Source organism: Hoplias malabaricus, chromosome X1 (genome assembly GCF_029633855.1).
Source record: "Hoplias malabaricus isolate fHopMal1 chromosome X1, fHopMal1.hap1, whole genome shotgun sequence".
NCBI classification, from domain to species: Eukaryota; Metazoa; Chordata; class Actinopteri; order Characiformes; family Erythrinidae; genus Hoplias; species Hoplias malabaricus.
The window spans coordinates 4,360,715-4,377,982 of record NC_089818.1 but is presented as its reverse complement, the minus strand read 5'-3'; positions in this window follow the sequence as shown (position 1 = coordinate 4,377,982).

The following is a 17,268-nucleotide window of genomic DNA, read 5'->3' as shown; positions in this document are numbered from 1 at the left end:
TCAGGCAACTTTTCAGAGAGCAATGTACCATTCAGCGGCCAACAACATTAATAGCTTGCTGAGGAAAATGAATGTGCCATTAGAAATGTAGCGCTCCATTCCTCCACTGACCATGATCAAAGAGCTGCAAGATGTGAAGCACCCACCAATTTTCATCCTCAGCATTTCCAACAGATTTGAACTTCACTGCTATTAGGGAACATTATTATCATATTTAGTGAAAGGTTGATTCCTCGGATATTGATTCCGGTCCTAAATGATCCCGGACCACTGTGAGGCTCATTAGTCTAGAATTTTCTACATCATATGGAATAATATCTGGCTTAAACGTCCCATGAGTCCTGTGATCATAATGCTTTAATAGGCCTTTATGAGGTGTCAGGTGGCCTATAAAACCCTGTGTTCACATCAACACTGACTTTTCACCTGTCATTGCCCAGGTTGTGGTGAACGTTTCAAACCTGGAGCACCCGGAGCAAACCCACGCAGACACAGGGGGAACACACCACACTCCTCACAGACAGTCACCTGGAGCAAACCCACGCAGACACAAGGAGAACACACCACACTCCTCACAGACAGTCACCTGGAGCAAACCCACGCAGACACAAGGAGAACACACCACACTCCTCACAGACAGTCACCCGGAAGAAACCCACACAGACACAGGGAGAACACACCACACTCCTCACAGACAGTCACCCGGAGCAAACCCACGCAGACACAAGGAGAACACACCACACTCCTCACAGACAGTCACCCGGAGGAAACCCACGCAGACACAGAGAGAACACACCACACTCCTCACAGACAGTCACCCGGAGCAAAGCCACGCAGACACAAGGAGAACACACCACACTCCTCACAGACAGTCACCCGGAGGAAACCCACGCAGACACAGGGAGAACACACCACACTCCTCACAGACAGTCACCCGGAGGAAACCCACGCAGACACAAGGAGAACACACCACACTCCTCACAGACAGTCACCCGGAGCAAAGCCACGCAGACACAAGGAGAACACACCACATTCCTCACAGACAGTCACCTGGAGCAAACCCACGCAGACACAGGGAGAACACACCACACTCCTCACAGACAGTCACCCGGAGGAAACCCCCCCCCCCCCACGCAGACACAAGGAGAACACACCACACTCCTCACAGACAGTCACCCGGAGCAAAGCCACGCAGACACAAGGAGAACACACCACATTCCTCACAGACAGTCACCTGGAGCAAACCCACGCAGACACAGGGAGAACACACCACACTCCTCACAGACAGTCACCCGGAGGAAACCCACACAGACACAGGGAGAACACACCACACTCCTCACAGACAGTCACCCGGAGGAAACCCACACAGACACAGGGAGAACACACCACACTCCTCACAGACAGTCACCCGGAGGAAACCCACACAGACACAGGGAGAACACACCACACTCCTCACAGACAGTCACCCGGAGCAAACCCACGCAGACACAAGGAGAACACACCACACTCCTCACAGACAGTCACCCGGAGGAAACCCACGCAGACACAGAGAGAACACACCACACTCCTCACAGACAGTCACCCGGAGCAAAGCCACGCAGACACAAGGAGAACACACCACACTCCTCACAGACAGTCACCCGGAGGAAACCCACGCAGACACAGGGAGAACACACCACACTCCTCACAGACAGTCACCCGGAGGAAACCCACGCAGACACAAGGAGAACACACCACACTCCTCACAGACAGTCACCCGGAGCAAAGCCACGCAGACACAAGGAGAACACACCACATTCCTCACAGACAGTCACCTGGAGCAAACCCACGCAGACACAGGGAGAACACACCACACTCCTCACAGACAGTCACCCGGAGGAAACCCACGCAGACACAAGGAGAACACACCACACTCCTCACAGACAGTCACCCGGAGCAAAGCCACGCAGACACAAGGAGAACACACCACATTCCTCACAGACAGTCACCTGGAGCAAACCCACGCAGACACAGGGAGAACACACCACACTCCTCACAGACAGTCACCCGGAGGAAACCCACACAGACACAGGGAGAACACACCACACTCCTCACAGACAGTCACCCGGAGGAAACCCACACAGACACAGGGAGAACACACCACACTCCTCACAGACAGTCACCCGGAGGAAACCCACACAGACACAGGGAGAACACACCACACTCCTCACAGACAGTCACCCGGAGCGGGAATTAAACCCACAACCTCCAGGTCCCTGGGGCTGTGTGACTGTGACTCCTACCTTCTGCGCCATCGTGCCATACTTTTGATTGTAAGTAGACACAAAATACCTGAAACAAGTGTACATTAGTCTGGTTTTATGATTAGTCTGGTTTTCTAGGGCTGGACATTATGGCCAAAATTTATATCAAATTATATATACCTTAATTGTGGTCAATACAATATCATTCCAATATTTATATGAACAGTATAAAGATGGTGATGGCAATAGACAATGTGCACTGCTAATCCGGTTATTAAGGGTATAGCCTCACTGGTTCATTAAGGGTTCTTGATTAAAGGCAATGGTCGTAATAAACATCAGAACCATGAATTTAATGTTAAGTGCTTCATTTCCTGATGAAATACTATTTTAGCTCAATGAAGAATGTGTTGTACATGGATCTAGTACCAAAAAGTGTCTTATATTGTAATTAAGTTGGATATTGTAACAATAGAAGGACCATTTTTGGTGTTATATAGAACCATAATTTATATAACATTCTTCATATATCTAGAGCTTTTAACCAACAAACCGATGGTTCTATAAAAATTACGGTTCTAGAAGAAAAACCATTGAAGAACCAACTTTAGTTTTTTAAGTGTAGTGAAGTGACATTTGATTTCAGTGTATGAGCATCCCACTTCAATATTTGACAAAAAAAAAAAAAAATTGAATGATACGAAATAAAGTTTATTTTACTTATAAGTGTTTACGGGAATAGGAACAGTGCTGTCTTCTCCCTCAGAATTCACAGCTGAAGTGCCCTTGATCAAGGCACATGATCCCCAACTACTCCAGCTGCTTATATGTATGCGTGACTAGCCTAGGTGCATGTTCATGTGTTTATTACCCGCCATGGATGGGTTAAACGCAGGACCCGAACTTTTTGTACTGCTGTGCAATGACAGTAAAAAACAGAAATAAGCCCATTTCACCCCTGAACGTACATCTACATAAGAATGATGAATACACGACTCATAAGAAGTGTAAGCAATTTTTCTTTCTGTTGTTATTATTGTTTCCGCCGTCAGACGCTAAAATCTAGTGAGTCATTTTTCATGCAAAAGTTGCTGCAATGTGTAAAACAAACTGAGGATATCAAAGCAATACTGGAGCGAATTTATTCCTTCCAAATATCCAGCAACAACTTCAGACATCATGCTTTCGGTCATCACTTTTATCAGACGTTTACCCACTAAGTCTCTCCAGATTATTAATTGACTCATAAGTGAAATGTGCTCTTTGAATGGGAACCTCACTGAAGTTCCTCATTACTTACAGCGAGAGAAGATCCGGACAAATCCATGCATACAGAATCATAAACATTGTCTAGAACCTGTACAAGTGATGCATGCTTCCCAAACCAGAATCACAGCACAGCATTTAATACACCACGATGCTTCGCCAATGTGTCAGTGTCATGCTTTTGTGGAGGCATGAAATGTACAAGGCAAGTCTAAATCCCTACACTACACCTAACCATTCTACTTGGCCTAGCCCTGCAGCAATAGGCCCTGTAGAGTGATGGGTTTTACGAAGGTTTCCCTCAAACAAACCATTCCACCTTGAAAGCCACTGAGCTTCTGAACATAAACAAACCAGAGGACAGCATTTTCCCCCAATCATAGACAATGCCTTTTATTATTCACTGATATCACTTTGGGCTTTCAGAGGCTAACACAATTGTACAACTCTCTGTTAGCTGTAACATATTTGGAAGGTAGTGTTTCAGCTGTCTGATGAGTGTATGTCAGGACTGAGATCTTTGACCTGTAGTTTCTTCACCAAACGTCTCCTGTAGGATTTTGGAAAAGAGAGAGACACCTGGAATATGGAGACACCTGGAATATTGTGCCCTGACTAATCACAATGACTGACTCTGATTGGTGTGAGAGAAGAAACACTAATGAAGCGTCCAATCCGTGGATGTTCATTGGACAAATGTATGTTTTGTTCTCTCAAAGTGTTTTAGCTGTACTTCAGCAATCACCATGCACTAGAAAATCACCCAGTGCAGAGCAGTCAATGGAAACGTTATTTATTAGCAACATAAATGGAAAATAAATAAATAAATAAATAAAGCAAACAATTAGATAATTATATAATAAATTAATAGTATATTTCCACCAGGGAATCACCAGGTAACATAGTGCTCTCTATTGTCCAGCTGCACTTTGCATTCTCCTCCAATGGTGCTGAGATGTGAGGTGGCGTTGTGCTAACAGCAGTTCACAAAGAAGTGGTGGCTGGCTCCATGTGTCAAGATTTCAGTTGGACATCATTAAGTTAATTGTTTCTACACCCACTGTCCATTTAATCACCTCCACTGAACATACAGAGGTTTATTGTAGTTCCACAATTACAGACTATAATCCAATTGTTGTTCTGCACATTTTATAAGCCTCTTGTTCTTCGATAGTCAGGATCTCCACAGGGCCACCACAGAGCAGGTATGATTAGACTGGTAGTGGTGTGTTTGTGCCCACTCATTTGCCACAAGTCAGAGACAGTATCTCACAGGTTGTCCATCGTTGTGGGGATGGGTGTTTATTATGGCTACTAGCCATGAGCTACATGATATGTGTTATGTGTTTGACAGTGTGTTTGTTAACTAGCCTTGGAATATTAATTATGATACGAAACGCTCAGGTATGTAGTATCTCTTATGTATTGTTCAATAAAAAACCTGCAGCATTTGCTGCCATTATGTTCTATTTTGCACTCAAAGCCTCATCAAATTGACATTGATTTTCAAATATCAAAATATGATTTTCCTCAGCGCCGAAGAGCATGGAGTAAATGATTTTTTTTTTATTACAGGCTAAATTACATTATGTGAGACATATTGTCCTCATTTATATGATTACGGCTTCACATGGGCAGTAGATTCATTTACAGGCCGTTATAAAATAATGAATGACCACTGTTTAATTTTCTTATTTTTTTAAATCACATAGTCTCTTTACTGGGTAAAATCTGAGGAAACAAAACATAAAAAGAAGAATTAAAATATAAAAAAACATAAAACATGAGTCTGAGCGATGGATGCGGTTTGAAAAGCTGTCGCAGGCACTTTACTCTGAGCTTTTACGCTTTCGTTATTTCGGGGCCAAATGAAGAGGTGCTGCTCAGTCTCACATTAACTCTGGAAGACGTTAACAGAAGCCAGATGGAACCTGAATGCCGGCTTTTGATACACAAACAATAGAGGCATTCAGACGGAAGACAGTCTTTACTGAAATGGACGGCTCATACAGCGAGGGGAAACAAATGTCCAGACACTTTTGCATTTGCTGTTTTATATATATCCTCTGCATGTGTCCACTTCAGACACATTTTTACACACATAATATCTTTTGACATTGTTTTAAACAATAAACCAATCAGCCATAACATTCAAACCACCTGTTTGTGTCTACGCTCATTACCATTGTTCATTTCGTATGCTCCACTGACCATATAGATATGCATTCTCTGCAGCTCTGCATACGTTGTTATCCACTCTGCACCGTCCACTGTGTACAAGGGGATCAGACACAGTAGTGCGCTTGGAGTTTTGTCCACTCTGTCCTTTAGTCCTTCATCAGTGAACACAGGACACTTTCCACTGCGTAATCCACCAGTCAAATATTGAATGCTCTATGTGGTGCTGTGGGGTTTTGACCATTGACGTTACCCCTGCTCAAAGACAAGCATGGACTACACATGGAACCGTGATGGAACTATCAACCAAACATCATTATCTGATGTCTGAAAGGCTGAATTCCATCATATCCTCAGTGTAATGTTCCAGCTTATATTCCGAAGCCTTCCCTGAAGAGTTGAATTCATTTGCCATATACTGTTTCTTTTGAAGCTGTTTGAGACGTCTCTAGATGTCTCTAGATTGTCCGGTGCATTGGACAGCAATTCCCAAATGCAGATATGTAAGTGCTTGAGAATTGAAAATGTGCTTCCCCCCCTGAGCAATATAATAACCACAAATACAGTGCTAAAGTAACTTTGTAGACTTTCAGGGCCTTAAAAAAGAAAGAAAAAAAAAAAAAAAGTGGAAAGCTTCTCGCCCGACCAAGTCACTCACCTGAATCAGCTTAATGGAGCATGTGTCTCACTTAGCGAAGACAAGACTGAAAGCAAAAAGCCATTGAAACTGGAAATGGCTGCATTACCGAGCTGTCAGTGCATCAGCGGGGATGATTCTCGGCATTTGGTGATGTCTAGGAGCCACAGGCTTAAGGCGGTATTGATTGGGAAGGATTTCCAACGATGTGCGTGTCGCTAGTATAAACTAACACTAATACTATAAGGGTCAGTGTTGTGTAAAACAACAGGAATGGCACATGAAACAGTTTAACACTTTGGCCATTGGACTCATTGTGTGGGAGACCTGCAAATCCCAACTTTGACTGGGTCAGTTAGAAGGTGCTTCTGATCGATGCTAATCAAAACATATGGAAATTTATGAAAGGCTGAGCAAAACAGATGAGTCTGTCGTAGTGTAGAACTGCGTTAAAATTGCACTAGTTTCCAACTCACTAGCTTTTCTAGTTTAAGGTGGAATTTGAAGTTTGCAGATATCTCTGATGCCTATAGAGTTAAAGAGAGGGTAAACACAATGATTGTGATATAAACACTGGTGCTGTTGATTGAAAATGGAGGCAGCCGTGGCCTGGTGGGGAACTGGGCTTGTAACTGGAAGGTTGCCGGTCCGATCCCCAGATCTGGCAGGTCATGACTGAAGTGCCCTTGAGTAAGACCCCTAACCCCCAACTGCTCCCCAGTCATAGTGTGTGTGTAAAAGTGTGTTTCACTGCAGGCATTGGGTTCAATTCCTAGACCTTTCTAAAACATTCTGCGCAATGCTTTTCTTCAAAACAATGTTAGCTGCTTCTTTAGCATGTTTCAAAGTCCATCAGCAAGCCTTTTGGTCGTCCTTGTTTTCACTTGTCTATTTCCTGTGGGGTTCTTCAGGAGGAAGAACAGATTCCACCACGATGTGGAGCCTCCGCAGGGTCCTAAAGGGTTCCCTTGATCAGACCAGTCAATCTCAGATTGCTGTTAGCAGCATGGCGCTCAGGTGAGGGAAAGCGAGCACTAGTAACAGTCAGAAGAAGCCATGCATCATCGCCGTATCGATCTCTCAAAGACAGGCCGGCTTCCTGATGAATAATCTAATAAAGAAAGCAGTTCCAGACATGAAGTGATGTGGATGGCTGGATCAGCAACTCTGGCACTGTAGAAACCCGCCTTTGATCTCCCTTTGATTCCCAAAGCCGAAAGAGAATACAGAACATGAAGAGCGGCGAGATATGGAGCATTAAAAGAACGATTTGATTAGATTAAGTCGGATTTAACGACAAGAACCCAGCACATGTATTAAAGTCTAGAAAACATCCAGAGAAAAAAAAAAAAAACAACGACGGCAGCTAAAATGCATTTTAAGTGCTTATTAAACGGTTCTTGACCAGAAAATACATTTAAGAAGTGGTGGCTTAGATATTGTTTGAGAGTCAGAGACCACACCACATTGATTTCACTTCCAAATAAAATGGTCAGAAAGCACAGCTTATTAAGCTTCAAATAAATAAACACACAAATGAACCCTTGAATGAATCAAAAATAAATAAATGAGAATAGAATTTACTATCAAGTGTTTCTTCTCTTGCTTTCACTTTTCCAAAGACATCTAGAGGGATGTTTGTTTTTCCACGTCTCCACACTTAAGTCCTACAAGTTGGTTGCACTCTTTGCACCTTCTCAGAATCCCATCAGTCCCAGAAACGTTCAGCCACGTGTTCTGGAGTCTGGGATTTGGAGTGATCACTCTATTTTCCTGAGATTACCAGAGGCTTCTTTGTCTGATCTGCAAATGTGCTTCTTTTGAGACTATTTCCTTTCTGGGCCGATCCACATCCTTTCAGATCCATCGTATGGAGTTTTCTTGACTTGGATGAAGCTTCTAAAAATAAATTGGTACCATTGACTGTCACTGTGATGGTACACTCAAGGGAACACTATATATATATAACTTAAAATTACTTAGAAAGAAAGAATTAAGTAAATAAATAAATTAATGAAGGTCTTATATGTATGTTATATATAACACTGCCTCTTATTGATTATTATTTCTGGAAACCCTCAGTTATATCTATACCATGTACAAAAATGTTATGTAGAAGTGTGCATTGTGTTGCAAAATAAATAAATAAATAAAGAATAAATAAATAAATAAATAAATCCTCCTCCCTCTCTCTCTCCTTCGCTCATGCTATTATGCTAATTGTAATGCTAATCAACATGATAATTGTATCATTATATTACGGTAGATCAGCAAAGTCTACTCAAGCGTGAAACCCTGAATAATTCAGAAGATTTTTCTTTCCTTTGCGGTTCCTACCCCAGATATGTTCCTGCAGCTCAGAGCGACTGTCTGTGTCCTTGTAAGAGCCACAGCTTGGAGAGCATTCATCTTTCTTTTGCCTTGGCACTGCTCCTACTCCTACTGCAGCATCTGACAGAGTGATCCAGACTCAGAACTGAAGAGTGGAGTTTCCTCTGTCTGTCACACACACACACACAAACACACAGTAGCACTTTTCTACACCCCTTTCCTTGCAGTTCCTTGTACTTTTTTGTGCATTCCAAATACAGTGTGCTCTGGACGTCAGGAAGGTGTGATTAGACCGACCAGAAGAGCCATGTCTGACCTCAGCACAGCCGTGTTTTCACAGGAGCTTCAGCCAGATCTCAGGTTCCTGAGATAAAACTTTCCGTGCAGGAAAACTTTGAGTAACCAAAAGTTCTGTGCAAAAGAAAATGTAAAGGAAAACTGATTCTGACCTTTAAACACCACACCGCATTTCCTCAGAAGCGTCCACCATATGATGCACTTTAATTATTTACAGTTTTTGCTTGTTGTTTACACTGATACCTTTACTTTAGTAAGACCACCTTACACTTCTATCGCCGTGTGGTCTGCTTTATATATGATTTGAAATTCTTCACCACACCGTATTCAGCGTTATTTCATTCAGGAACTAAACAATTTTGCAGTCTTTGGGAAGAAACTACTATTTAAAAAGCAGAACATGCGTGAAATTCACAACACCCCCCTCACACACTCCAGTATACACTGCCCTATCAGTCTACTCTTAGCACCAGCCCCACTCTTAAAATCTCATAATGCATTATCAGTGTGTTTATTACCATTACAATGGTTTTAAGTATGGTTAGTGTGGTTTTAAGAGGCTAACGAATAGACTCTTAAAACCATACGTTAGCGCCCGCCCTCTCCGTTCCTATAAGGGGCGGCAACTAACACGACCAACCCCCCGTACAGGTCAGTCGAGGGTATTCTCATCTCTGGTACCACGCTGGTGGAACGAGCTTCCAAGCACCATCAGAGCAACAGGAACCCTCTCCGCATTCAAGAAAACCCAGCTCTTCCGAGAGTATCTTTTGCACTGAAAGTCTTTCTTTAATGCACTTATTACTTCCTGGCATATTGCACTCAATGTAAGGTATTGTGTATAATTTGTGCTGTAGTTCGAATGTTAGATCCTCTTTTGTAAGTCGCTTTGGATAAAAGCATCTGCCAAATGCATAAATGTAAATGTAAATGTATTATCTTTTTAATATGCTGTATAATACATAGTAAGCATTATTATCAAGTTATAAAGGGTAATAAGCACAAACATAATGCTTTATGAATACAAGCTTCACAGAAAATATAAAGCTTATTTTCTGAAGCCTTTCTTCATTTGTTTTGATGTGAGTTGATGGAAACAGAGCAATGCTCCCAGACGCCTGCTTGGGAAGTTAAAAGCTATGCGATGCACTAAAGAGAGCGGTGTTTAGTAGAAAGCTCACCAGTGTGTTGTTGTTGCTTAGAAAGTGTGTGCTGCATGCGAAGAAGGAGCAGAGCAAGAAATAAAACCTACATTATTATGGAGTAAATAATCTTTATTATTAACTAACTTTTATTAACCCCTTTAGGAAAATGTAGTCTCTGCAGTTAACACACACACACACACACACACACACAAACACACACACACATACAGGGACATTTCAGCCATGAATTTACTGAAATAAACCAGTGACTGTCTGGTCTCAAGTGTACTTCTCTAACCTTAAAGGCATAGTTCATAGGATAATATTGACTCTTTTGGATCACTTAATGTGGAAATGTCTCCAGACTTAGAAGTTAATGTCTAACGTCATCACTGAAAGTGGGGCATCACACATTCATAAACCTGTACATTCACACACCTGTACATACACACACCTGTACACTCACACACCTGCACATTAACACACCTGTACATTCACACAACTGTACATACACACACCTGTACATTCACACACCTGTACACTCACACACCTGCACATTCACACACCTGTACACTCACACACCTGCACATTCACACACCTGTACACTCACACACCTGTACATACACACACCTGTACACTCACACACCTGCACATTAACACACCTGTACATTCACACAACTGTACATACACACACCTGTACATTCACACACCTGTACACTCACACACCTGCACATTCACACACCTGTACACTCACACACCTGCACATTCACACACCTGTACACTCACACACCTGCACATTCACACACCTGTACACTCACACACCTGTACATACACACACCTGTACACTCACACACCTGCACATTAACACACCTGTACATTCACACAACTGTACATACACACACCTGTACATTCACACACCTGTACACTCACACACCTGCACATTCACACACCTGTACACTCACACACCTGCACATTCACACACCTGTACACTCACACACCTGCACATTAACACACCTGTACACTCACACACCTGCACATTCACACACCTGTACACTCACACACCTGCACATTCACACACCTGTACACTCACACACCTGCACATTAACACACCTGTACATTCACACACCTGTACATACACACACCTGTACACTCACACACCTGTACATTCACACACCTGTACATTCACACATCTGTACATTCACACACCTGTACATACACACACCTGTACACTCACACACCTGCACATTAACACACCTGTACATTCACACAACTGTACATACACACACCTGTACATTCACACACCTGTACACTCACACACCTGCACATTAACACACCTGTACATTCACACAACTGTACATACACACACCTGTACATTCACACACCTGTACACTCACACACCTGCACATTAACACACCTGTACATTCACACACCTGTACATTCACACATCTGCACATACACACACCTGTACACTCACACACCTGCACATTCACACACCTGTACATTCACACACCTGTACATTCACACACCTGTGCATTCACACCCCTGTAAATTCACACACCTGCGCATTCACACACCTGTACATTCACACATCTGCACATTCACACACCTGTACATTCACACATTTGCACATTCACACACCTGTGCATGCACACCCCTGTAAATTCACACACCTGCACATTCACACACATGTACATTCACACACATGTTCATTCAAACACCTGCACATTCACACACCTGTACACTCACACACCTGTACACTCACACACCTGTACATTCACACACCTGCACATTCACACACCTGTACATTCACACACCTGTACATTCACACAAATGTTCATTCAAACACCTGCACATTCACACATCTTCACATTCACACACCTGCACATTCATACACCTGTACATTTACACACCTGTATATTCACACACCTGCACATTCACACAACTGGACATCCACACACCTGTACATTCACACACCTGTCAAAGTTTATATTATTTATTTATTTATTTATTGCCACTCTCCCACAATGGCTTACAGCACCATTTCTATAGCTTTACTTCATGTACATAACAGAGTTTAGAGTAGTTTTACTGAAACAGCGCCACCAGTGGATGGGAGCTCCTACACATCCTTTCATCTCCACTTTGTTGTATATGTACTTTACACATTTTTGGAGATTTAACACCATGATGGAAGAATTACCCTTTATTTTGTTGCCAAGAGTTCTGGTGCTTTGTCGTGGAGTACTCCGGAGAACCGATGGATTCTTCCAAACCCTTGGCATATTTACTGGCATTCTAAAATGTCCTTATTATAAGGACACATCCAAAGAGAAAATAAAAAAGCAGCCTATTAAAGAGAGATTAAACTGAGTGGTGAATTCGAAGTGAATTTGTCCTTGAACCCAAACAGTACTTGTGGATCTCAGTGTTTCTTCATGGAACCCATCACTATGTCTCTCTCTTAAGCTGTGTTTCTAACACCTTGTTCTCTGGCAGTGATGGTGAAGACTTGCAAGACTTGTACACCATTAGATGTTTTTCTTTTATATTTTTGAAGGCTTTGTAGTTTTCCAAGTGAAAACTGTCAGTGTAGATTCAGGGGTGAAATAACATGGCAGCACAGCCTTTGAACGGTGTTATCAAAGCACATAAAATAAGCGTTTTTGATACAGACATCTGAGAGTTACACTATTATTTAAAAGGACATGAATAGAAATGCATTTACTGCCTATCGTGGGTTCACAGTAAAGTGTAATTCCCACAGTCTTTCTTCCCTAATTTGTGAGGATGCTTCCAATATTTACCAAAGCACCAAGTGCATGCTTTGATACTTTATTTCTGATTAGCCAAAGGCTAAAGGAACCCTTCTGCTTTACAGTTTGGCTTCATGGCTAGACATCTAAGGGGTTAAATCAGCAACTTTAATGTGCAACTCCTCTGCACATATGTGATTAAGTATGTCATGTTCAGTGCTAGGTGAAAGCCAGAGGGGTATATAGTCCCCCAGCAATGGGCTGTAGAGATGTGAATATTATTTAAGTGATTTACTGCAGAGAATAATAGTATTTCCTTCTACTCTGCAAAAGTACACACATGAATTGTAAAATCATTGCCCATGGTAGTTCCCAGTGTTTTACAAATAGTGCTGCAGATTCAGATGAAAGAATCTGCTGTATGTGTTTGAAAATACATTTACATTTTAAAATCCAAAATATTTAAAGCATGAGTTAATAAAAACATCTTGCGTCCAAATGATGCTGCTGTAACACTAAGCTACAAGGCCAATGCTCCTTCCTCTTTTAATTTGGAATGGTACAAGCAAGAAACAGACTGTAGCTCGTTTTTTTTCACTGTTTGATTTGCAACAGAAACTCATTTGAAACTTGATTTGTTCAATTTTGTAGCAATTTACATATGCATTTTCTGCCACGCAAATTTAGTTGTAATATCTAATGTTTGTAATGCTTTCCACCTTAAGTTATGGAACTGAAACAGCAAAAATAAATTGGTGTTACCCACCTATGGGAGCTGGAATAGAGCAACAACATTTTCTTGTTTCATAACTTTCAATTCTCTGAGGTCTCTCCACCATCCAAATGCCTTCAGATGCGTTTCCACTACTTTTCTCCACCACTGGATGAAGGGAGAGCACCCAAGAGCCACGGACAGACAGTTGGGAAATTAAAGCTGGTGATGGAGGTCAGTGACAGTGCCAGTTCTGCTCCTCCCATTCCACCATCTTATGCATAAGAATGAACAGCACCTGTTGCTGATTGGCTGGAATGATGCTTTTGTGTTTATTTCTCATTTACAGAGCTAGGGCTGTGTACACACACCAGACCTTTTTTTTCCAGTGCACAAACAAATTGGAAAACTAACAGATGGTGAGGAAATTCTCTGAAATTAAAAAAAAAAAAAAGTGCTCTAACTCTAACCTCCAAATAATCAGAAGCCACAATGACATTTGAACTCAAAAATATACCACCCATTTGGGATCTGAGTTAATGAATATATGTTAACTATGAAACCTTAATTGTCTGCATACAAGCACGAGTTAAATACCTGTGCCGCACTTCTCTTCATATTTTTATTAGTATTTTGAGAATTTGAGAATTGGTATTTGTATGAGAATGCCTTTCCAGAAAGATTTCAGGGATTATTGATTTCTTTGATATGGTAGAAATTTTAGGTCAAGAGGTAATTCAGAAAGGACACTGAACCACACTTGGACAATCAGGTATATTTGGGGGGTGGACAACAATAAATAAATAAATAAATAAATAAATAAAAGCAATCTATTCAATGATGTTCTACCATTTTTCCATAAAAAAGAAAGTAAAAAAAAACACTTTACACAATTGTACAGCTGAGTGCTGGCGCATGAACTCAAAAGGCCTGTGGTTTCATCGAAATGAAGTTGATCTCCGATACAGGAGAGCCCATCTAGAGTAGTGTTTCTTTTGTGTGTATAAAAGGACAAGTGGTTCAGATAAGAGGCGGCTGAACAGACAGGATTCTACTCCCTATTCTTTGTGAACAGACACAGAGCAAGGTGGGAATGGCAAACACTGCTTTTCATTTGAGCTCCACTTTGAAGTGCTGTATGAGGAGGGGGATCAAAGAGCAGACCAATGTGGATGTCCTAAGGCACAGATGCTGGGAGGAGTTCTCCAGCCACATGCTTATCTAGGTCAATATTACAAAAAGAATGAATAAATAAACTAATTATGAGCCCTACAAATCCAGCCCATGACTGTTCTTTCATCCCGAGCAAAGGTCCTTTTCATCTGCACGGCCTAATAGGATAGGAGCCGGATCCGTTATCATGTTTTCCCATGTAGGAAGGAGGAAAATGACTTCATCTAAATGAGCAGAAATTCAGGATTGGACACGGTAAATGCGTTTTGAGTCCTTACATCATGTTCTACACATTTCATATCATGGTCTTTTTTTTTGTCATTTCATAAGACATGATTTTTAAGGCAGATTATGTTCTACATTTCCTGAAACATAAAGAGGATTAAACGGCAATTCTCTGAAATTTAAGGGTTGTCTGGCTAGCCCTCAGCTCCCGAGGCAGTGTCAGTACCAACATCTTGAATATGCATAAAATCCGGAGGTCAAATATTGATTTTGTTCATTGGAACTTGTGTAACTTCCTTGGTCTGTGTTGAATAGACCTTCGCCATTGGCTTGTTTCCACAGGATGGAGTTTGTAGGTTGAACTAACAGTTGGTCCATACATTCATTCATTTGATGATGTCACACCTTCACCCAGTCACTCAAGTTATCCTCAAAATATTTTTAATTCTGGACTAGTTTTAGACCACTATCAAGACTTTGGAATTTGAGGAGATCACTCCACAACAAAAGAACCTTGTAAATCCCATGCCTTCCCGTCGATTGTTGGAAGCCTCATGTGTTTGCAGAAGGAGCCCAGGTGCAAGGACGACCTGCTGCTTCACTGTGAGATTCAGAAATGCCCAATCAAGCCTGGGACTCAAGCTGACAAATCTGGAGAAGAACATTCTCAACATTCGAGCAACAGATGGCTTTGGCCCTCACACAGCTTTGGCCAAAGTGGTGGAATCAGTGGATGCTCTGTTCAGGAGAAATTGGGAACACTCTTGACATTCCTCCTTTGTTGCTAGGCCTCAGGTTTACACTGTTTTTTTTTTCCACTCTAACCTAGCATTCATCTGTGCAGTTTTCTGTGGAGCTTTTATCCCTTTCATTGACACAGCCTCTGGAAAACGACAAAGCGCAGCAATGAAAAAGAACACCTCCACACAGCATCTGTCACTCCAAGCCAAGACCTTCAAAATACTTCATTTACAGCATTCTGTACGCTGTGTATCCAAAACTTTTGAGAACACACATTCTACTGAGCACCTACAGCTGTGTTTGGGTCTAAGGCCATCATCTCCAATGCCAAGCATCTGCCAGAATTGTATACAGCCCCTGCATCTCCTTCAATGAACGGTGGAGCTCCACAAGAGGTAAGACTTGGTATTTTTGCTCCTGAGGTTCTTTTATAGCAACTGCCCCCAATATAAATATATGTATATATACACAGTGCAGTGTCTTGAGTGCTGAGTCTGGAGTAGCAAAGACAGTAGCTCTGTTCTTTTTATTATAGGTCAGCGGGGCATCACAAGGATTATGGAGTTGTGATTTTAAGGTAGAAATACTACCTAGTGTTACTTTAAAATAAATCTATTAAAATAATTTCTTCTGGTGGCCCCTATTGTCTTTTTTTGCCCCCTATAAAAGTATCTGTATGCAACCACAACAGTATATGTATAAAATATATATTTTTTCCTTTTAATTCATTTAATTATTTTTTTATACATTATTCATTAATTCATTTATTTAGTTTAATTGATTTTATTAACTCTATACCAATTAAAATTGGTTGGGGGGGGGGCTTTCTCTCCTAATCCAGGGGTCCATGAGTAGCCTTAACTATATGTGATACATTTCTCACATTGTATTAATGTTAATTTTAAATTATAGCAAAAAATAAAATAAAAAAAAATATTATTCCAGTAGGTTGTAAAAAAATAAGAATATCTGAGGATGAGAAGGAAAAGTTTTATGATACAGTCCTTGAGTCAGTTCCACCTTAAGTAGTGTAACCAACAGAAAATATAAGTCAGTGTTACCCACATATGGAGCAGGGATAGGGCAACGTCCTCATCTCTTTCTTGATTTTCAAGGTCTGGAGGTTTCCCCACTGTCCAAATGCCTCTACATGCCATTTCTCATGGAGACAGAGAGCTCCTGAACCAGTTCGAACTGTAGCTTAGATTGTTTCCCATTTACAGAGCCAGTGCTGGGTACAAAACGTACACTTTTTTTTTTCCAGGACACACAGAGGAGAGAACTAGCAAATGGTGAAGAAACATTCTGTTCCTTTTTGAAAAAGTGTATTGGATTTAAATTGTGAACATCACCTTTAATACCTTCCACTTCAGAAGAAATGTTGGAGTGTGACAAACCTCTTTTCCATTGTTTTATTACAACAGATACATGGAATTGTGGAATCGATTCCCAGTGTCTCGTATGAAAACAAATCTATGTTAATGAGTTCTCCCCCAAATGAACCTGAGATCAATGCTCTGGCCTCATATTGGAGCCAAGTGTTCAAGCGCCAATAAAACCGATTCAG